Consider the following 7,456-nt stretch of genomic DNA (forward strand, 5'->3'; position numbering starts at 1 on the left):
AACTATTTAGAGAAGCTGGACATGCACAAGTCCATGGGGCCAGATGCAATGCATCCGAGTGTGCTGAGGGAGTTGGCTGATGTGATTGCTGAGACATTGGCCATTATCTCTGAAAACTCGTGGCAATTTGGGGAGGTCCCGGATGCTTGGAAAAAGGCAAATATAGTGCTCATCTTTAAAAAAGGGAAGAAGAAGAATCTGGGGAACTACAGACCAATCAGCCTCACCTCAGTCCCCGGAAAAATCATGCAGTAAGTCCTCAAGGAAACCATTTTGAAGCGCATAGTCTCCGATAGTATTCTTACCAGCAAGTTTAACAAGTATGGATTGGATGAATGGACTATAATGTAGATAAAAAGCTGGCTAGATCGTCGGGTTCAACGGGTAGTGATCAACGGGTCAATGTCTAGTTGGCAGCTGGTATCAAACGGAGTGCCCCAGGGGTCGGTCTTGGGACCAGTTTTGTTCAACATCTTCATTAATGATCTGAATGATGGGATGGAATACACTCTCAGCAAGTTTGCAGATGACACTAAACTGGAGGGAAAGTGGAGGGTAGGGATAGGGTCCTGAGTGACTTAGACAAATTCGAGGATTGGGCCAAAAGAAATCTGATGAGGTTCAACAAGGACAAGTACAGAGCACTGCACTTAGGATGGAGGAATCCCATGCACTGCTACAGGCTGCGGATCAACTGGCTAAGCAGCAGTTCTGCAGAAAAGGGCCTGGAGATTATAGTGGACAAGAAGCTGGATATGAGTCAACAGTGTGCCCTTGTTGCCAAGAAGGCTAATTGCATATTAGGGTATGGCTACACTGGCGAGTTGCAGCGCTGGAAAGCCTCCACCAGCGCTGCAATTAGTAAGTGGCCACACCTGCAGGGCACTTCCAGCGCTGCAACTCCCTGGCTGCAGCGCTGGCCGTACACCTCACTCAGCATGGGGAATAAGGATTCCAGCGCTGGTGCTGCAGCGCTGGTCATCAAGTGTGGCCACACACCAGCGCTGTGATTGGCCTCCAGGGTATAAGGATGTATCCCAGAATGCTTTTATAAATTACTCTCTTTGTTTTGTTATGCAGCCTCTCTTTGTTTTGTTATGAACGAGCTCCGATCGGAGCTCCGTTGCTTATCTAAAAAACAAACAGAGCTCCTGTTTGCTGTGATCATCTGTACCTGGCTATAAACAATCAAATGAGAGGCAGGCAGGGAGGGAGTGAAACAGCGGGGAGTCCTGTTGGCTGCAGGCTGTTTGCAATTAAGAGTTAAGACTAAGGGGTCGGAAACATGTTCTGATTTTTCAATGCAGGAAGCTAAACACACAGTGTTGGCTCCAAAAATCCCCTCTCTCTTTCCCCCCGCTCCCTGTCACACTAGACCCCACTCCACCCCCCTCTTTTGAAAAGCACGTTGCGGCCACTTGAACGCTGGGATAGCTGCCCATAATGCATCACTCCCAACAGCGCTGCAAATACTGCAAATGTGGCCACACACCAGCGCTGGTAGCTGTGAGTGTGGCCACACACCAGTGCTGGCCCTGCACAGCTGGATGACCAGCGCTGCAAACTACCAGCACTGCAAACCGTAAGTGTAGCCATACCCTCAGGCTGCATTAGTAGGAGCATTGCCAGCAGATCGAGAGAAGTGATTATTCCCCTCTATTTGGCACGGTGAGGCCACACCTGGAGTATTGTGTCCAGTTTTGGGCCCCCCCAACTACAGAAAGGATGTGGACAAATTGGAGATAGTCCAGCGGAGGGCAATGAAAATTATTAGGGAGCTGGAGCACATGATTTATGAGGAACGGCTGAGGGAACTGGGCTTATTTAGTCTGTAGAAGAGAAGAGTGAGGTTGGATTTGATAGCAGCCTTCAACTACCTGAAGGGGGGTTCCAAAGAGGATGGAGCTTGGATGTTCTCAGATGACTGAACAAGGAGCAATGGTTTCAAGTTGCAGTGGGGGAGGTCTAGGATGGCTATTTGGAAAAACTATTTCACTAGGAGGGTGGTGAAGCACTGGAACGGGTTACCTAAGGAGGTGGTGGAATCTCCATCTGTCAAGGCTGAATCCCCACTCTGGCACTTTGAGTGCAGAAGGTTGGGGCCCGCAAGGATTCTAAAAATTAATACTGCTCACTCCAGGCTTGTATTAATCTCTCAAGGTTACAGCTTTTCTCTGACCTTGGCTTGGTAAAGGCTGCCACAACCCAAATGCAAAAAAACCTCCTTGAATCCAGGAAGGAGCACTTGGGAATTCCTCCCTGTGGGGTACCCTTAAGCCCTTTTACCCCCCTCTGGGGAAGAGCTAAGAAAGAAAACAAAGGAAATTAGCTGTTGCCACCAGTTAATTAAACAATATGCACAAACCTCTTAGGACACACAAAATCCAATCCTGTTATTTAAAAAGGTAAATTTTATTAAAAACAAAAAGGAAGGAAATACATCTGGAACTTAAGCTTTTGCTAGATTTTAAAAGAGCAATTCCAAAACTGAAGCACCCCAAATAGGTTTCTTGGGAGTTCAGCTGAAAGGTTACAAGCAAACAAAAGCATCTGGGGTTAGCACAGACGAGACCCACAAGCCAAAGTAAAGAAATAAACCTGATAACATCTAGCTAAACATTCCCTGTCCCAATGATTCCTTCTAGGTATGGAAGATAATTTTTCATACCTGGTTCAAACCTTACACAGCATTCCTGCTTATAGCATTCCTGCTCCTTGTCCCTTAAGCCCAGAGAGAACAACAGAAAAGGGAAAGTTTCTTTCCCAATTTTAAAAAGTTCTACCTTCCCATTAAAAGCAGCATTGGCTATTGGTCAGGTGCCCACTTCCTTTTCTTAACCTCAGGTAAAGCAAGCAGAGAACAGCTACCAAGATGGATTTTACAGCTAAACTGGCTTGGCTGGCTGGGTGTCCATAAAAGGGAGCTTACCCCCCCCCACCCACTTCATTTATCACACTATCCATAGAGGTTTTTAAGGCCCGGCTTGACAAAGCCCTGGCTGGGATGATTTAGTTGGTGTTGGTCCTGCTTTGAGCAGGGGGTTGGACTAGATGAGCTCCTGAGGTCTCTTCCAACCCTAATATTCTATGATTCTATGAACCCAACACTGTAATTGGCATTATTGGCTATCTCCGCAGAGGGGACCCGAACTCCCTTCTCCCCTCAGATGTTGGCCCTCCAGGGCTCCTGCTCTATGATTAAGCAGAGGCCTACAGGGCCAGTGATTTCCCTACACCCCCCCTGAATTTTCCCAACACCCCCCCAAGTTTTGTGAGCTAGTTATGTTAGGTAAAAAGCAAGTCCTACTCACCTCTCCAGCACCCGAGTTTGTGCGGAGTTGGTATAGGGCTCAGAAATCTGTCAGAGACCAGACAACAATTCGTTGATCAACGGGCTCACACCATCCTTAGCTTAAAAGCAGAGCTTCGGAGTAAGTGTGGCAAGTTTATTAGGGGTGAGCACCAATGTTTATACACAGAAGTAAACAAAGTGATTAACAGATCATAATGGTCATGCATAATCAATCAAGATTCTACGGGATAAAACAGGTTAAAATGTAAATTAGAAAAGACAAAGGAGGATATGGCTACTTATTGGGAGGGGGAGGTGTCAGGAGTAGTTCGCAGGTCAAAACTTTTGATTAAAAGTTTCAGACAGAGACATGTAGTCTGAGTTAAGTTTCAGTGCATAAAGAGTTCAGACTCAACATTCCCCCATTTGTAGCTTTGGGATAATTATTTACCAAACGCTACACCCCATTTTAAGGAGCCAAGGGCCGCTTGGCAATTTCAGCCTGGGCCAACTTGAAGAGAGTAAGGCCTTTGGCTGAAGTAGGAAAAGAATAAACTGACCCACATGAGTTTATGAGGGAGGGGACACACTGGATACAGCAACACAGTATTATAAGGATTACTATGGCCCCAACAACACCCACCAAGAGTTTTTTAACCCACCCAAATCCAGGCAGCCAATTCCATAAGGCTCCCCACCAATCATAAGGTGGCTGGCCAGAGGAGTAGTTCTTAGCCATTTCCCTTAGATGTTTGGTACGTTGAAAAGTGTCAGGGTAGGTGTCGTTTACAAAAACACAGCATTTTTCATAAGCAGAAAATAAAATAAAAAGGCATAATAAAAAACATACAGTTGTCAGAATAAAAGGTCCTCTCATTTTTTTGAGTCAATTTAAATCTGATGTCTGAAAGAGGTAAGCTGGTCCACTGGTTAGAGGCAGTATCCTCAGTGGTGGCAAGAGCTGCTGGTTCGTCACTGTGGTCCACTACGGCTGGCTTGACGTGGGAGTGGTGGATCCAGGATTTGCGTCCTTCCAGGAACACTGCAGTCTGGGTTGTTAAAAGAACCTGGTGGGGTCCAGTAAACCTCGGCTGGAGGGCGTCGCCACGAACGAACTTTTTGGCCCAGACGAAGTCCCCTGGTTGGAACGGGTGGATCGCTTTCCAAAGGGTACGGAGGCGAGCCTGTAGGGAGAGAAACTGGCACGCGGTCATATGATCCCCTCCCAATAGTGAAACATCAGCACGTGGTAGCGCCCCGCCTTTGAAAGGGGGGGTGTCCATAGAGCGGTTCAAAGGGGGATAATCCCAATACACGGGTTGGGCGAGTACGAAGGTGAAACAGGACCAAGGGAAGTACCTGAGGCCAGTTTAACCCTGTTTCCTGACAGTATTTAGCCAATGTAAGCTTAAGCTCCCTATTGTCAGAGGGCAAACCAAAACAAGGAGGTGTTTTTTCCCAAAAGCCTTTGGCATATGTGCAAAGTCAATTTGAAGATGTTGAAATGGAGCAGCAGGCGGAGGTTTTTTACCCTTAATTTTGTTAAGAGGCGGAGCAGGTCCATTTCGCTGACATGTGCTGCATGCTTTCACTATTGACAGGCAGTAGGGTTGAATGCCTGGAGCATACCAAAAGCGAGCGATGGTGTCCACAAGGGCGTGCGTGCCGTAGTGACCCCCCTTATCATGGTTCCAGCGAACTGCCACGGGGTATGTGGAGCGAGGGAGGCAGGCTCGGCCATCCGGCATAAGCCAGGTCCCTTTGACCAGAGTGGCTCCGAGGCTTTCCCACGACTGTAGTTCAGCAGCGGGTACCAGTACAGGGTAAAAGCATACTTGCTATCAGTAAAAATGGTAACGGTCTTACCAGCGGCCAACTGGCAAGCTCAGGCCAGGGCATAGAGTTCGGCGGCTTGGGCTCCCCAGTTGCCTGGCAGTGAGGCGGCCTCTTGAATGTCCCATTCAGAGGTGACTGCATAACCGGTGAAACGCTTGCCATCAACATAGAAGGAGCTTCCGTCCGAGAAGAGGATGCAATCAGGGTTGTCCAGTGGCACGTCAAACAGGTTGTTTTTTATTTGTAAGATGCTATGAACTACTTTCACACAGTTGTGCTGATCCTGGAGGACTGGCAGGTCAGGAAGCAAGGTAGCTGGATTAAGGGGCCCACACCTTTTAAAAATTAGGTTAGTGTCTTCTAGGAGTTTGGCCTCTAGCTGCTGCTGACGATGGGCCGAAAAGACTTGGGTCGTGCCCCTACGCAGAAGGGCTGACAAGGCATGAGAGGTCCAGACCGTGGTAAAATGACCCAGGGTCAGGCTCTTTGCCTTTGTGGTCAGCAGGGCAGCTGCTGCCAGAGTCCGGGTGCAGGATGGGGTTCCCTGAGCGACAGGGTCGATCTGCTGGGAGTAAAAAGCAAGCGGGAAATGGTGGGGCCCGCTCAGCTGGGTAAGGACGCCACTAGCAATTCCGCCCCTCTCGTGGACAAAAAGGTGAAAGGGTTTGCTGTAATTGGGGGGGGCGGAGAGACATGGAGGAGGCCACACTGTCCTTGAGTAACTGAAAGGCTTGGATCGTGTCTGGGGACCACTGCAAAGGGTCAGGAGCAAGGTTAGCAGTGAGTCGGTGGAGCGGTTTGCTCAACTCCCCGCAGGACGGCAACCAAGGGCGACAGAAGCCAATTAATCCTAAGAAACCTCGAAGTTGTTTCTTGGTGTTTGGCAGAGGGCAGTTTTGGATAGTCTTTATGCGGGCTGGGTCCATTTGTCTCCCCTCTGGGGTTAACAGGAAACCCAGATATCGAACCTTTTGTGAGACCCACTGAATCTTGTTAGGGTCTACCTTGTGGCCTCTGGTGTGTAGGTATAATAAAAGTGCCTTACCATCGATGCGGAGGGCGGCTTCTTCGCGGTTACCTAGTAGGATGTCATCTACGTATAGGACTAACGTGGATCCCTGCGGACTGGTGAAGCCTTCCAAGTCGTGGCGTAGGCATTGGCTGAAAATCGTGGGGCTGTCTCTGTAGCCTTGAGGAAGTCGTTGCCAGACATAACTTTGTCCCTCCCAGGTGAAACCAAAGAGATATTGAGAGTCTGGGTGCACAGGAATGCTGAAAAAGGCTGATTTTAAGTCAATAACAGTGAACCACTCAGCATCCCAGGGGATTTGGCTGATGATAGTAGCTGGATCAGGAACTACTGCATGAAGAGGGACCACATAGTTATTAATAACCCGTAGATCCTGTACAAAGCGCCAACGAATAGGGTCTCCGTCCTTTTTAGGAGGCTTTTTGACAGGCAGTATAGGGGTATTACAGGGAGTGCGCTGAGGGCGGACTAGCTTTTGTGCAATGAATCCCTCGACAATGGGGCGGATGCCCTCCCGGGCTTCCAGCGACAGGGGGTATTGGGGGACTGACGGGGGGGCTAAGGAGGGCTTCACTTGAATCCTTACTGGCTCTGCCGAAAGGAGCAGGCCAACATCAGTGTCAGAAATTCCCCAGAGGGTTGAAGGCAAGTCAGTGAGGTCAGGGGAGAGAGAGGGGGGGGTTTCCCAATTACCCTGAGTTAGGGCTGAATCTCCTAACACTGTCATCAATAATCCTACCCCTTCAGGAGTACAGGTTAAAGTAGCCTCAAGCTTACAGAGTAAATCCCGGCCCATCAAAGGGATCGGACAAGCTGGGGAAAAAAGAAAACGGTGAGAAAAAACATTTATCAGCATAAATAACATTTAGAGGCAAAGTGAGTCCCAGAGACTGTGGGTTGCCTTCCACCCCAGTTGCAGTTTTAACCTCAGAGGATAGCCAGGGAGAGGGGGCATGATTTAAAAGAGAGAAAGTAGCTCCAGTATCAATGAGGAAACAGACAGGCAGTCCCTGGACTGAAAGGGTTAGACGAGGCTCTTTGCTGGGAGGGGAGAAAGTGAGGAAAGAGCCGGCTAAAGACATTAAGGAAATAAGACCATCACATTGTTTGCCTTTGCCCCCGGGGTACCGTCATTGAGAAGGCTGAGTTTGCTGCTGCTGCTGCTGCTGCCCGTAGTTGATCCAGGCCTGAGGAACGGGCTGGGCTGGTGGTGCAGCGGTGTATTCGTCCCTGGTGTAAGTATCTGCGGATGCAACCGGACCCTCTGGGCGTCCCCAGGGGCATTCACGTTTAAAGTG

The sequence above is a fragment of the Mauremys mutica genome, chromosome 7, assembly GCF_020497125.1.
Source record: "Mauremys mutica isolate MM-2020 ecotype Southern chromosome 7, ASM2049712v1, whole genome shotgun sequence".
Lineage (NCBI taxonomy): Eukaryota > Metazoa > Chordata > Testudines > Geoemydidae > Mauremys > Mauremys mutica.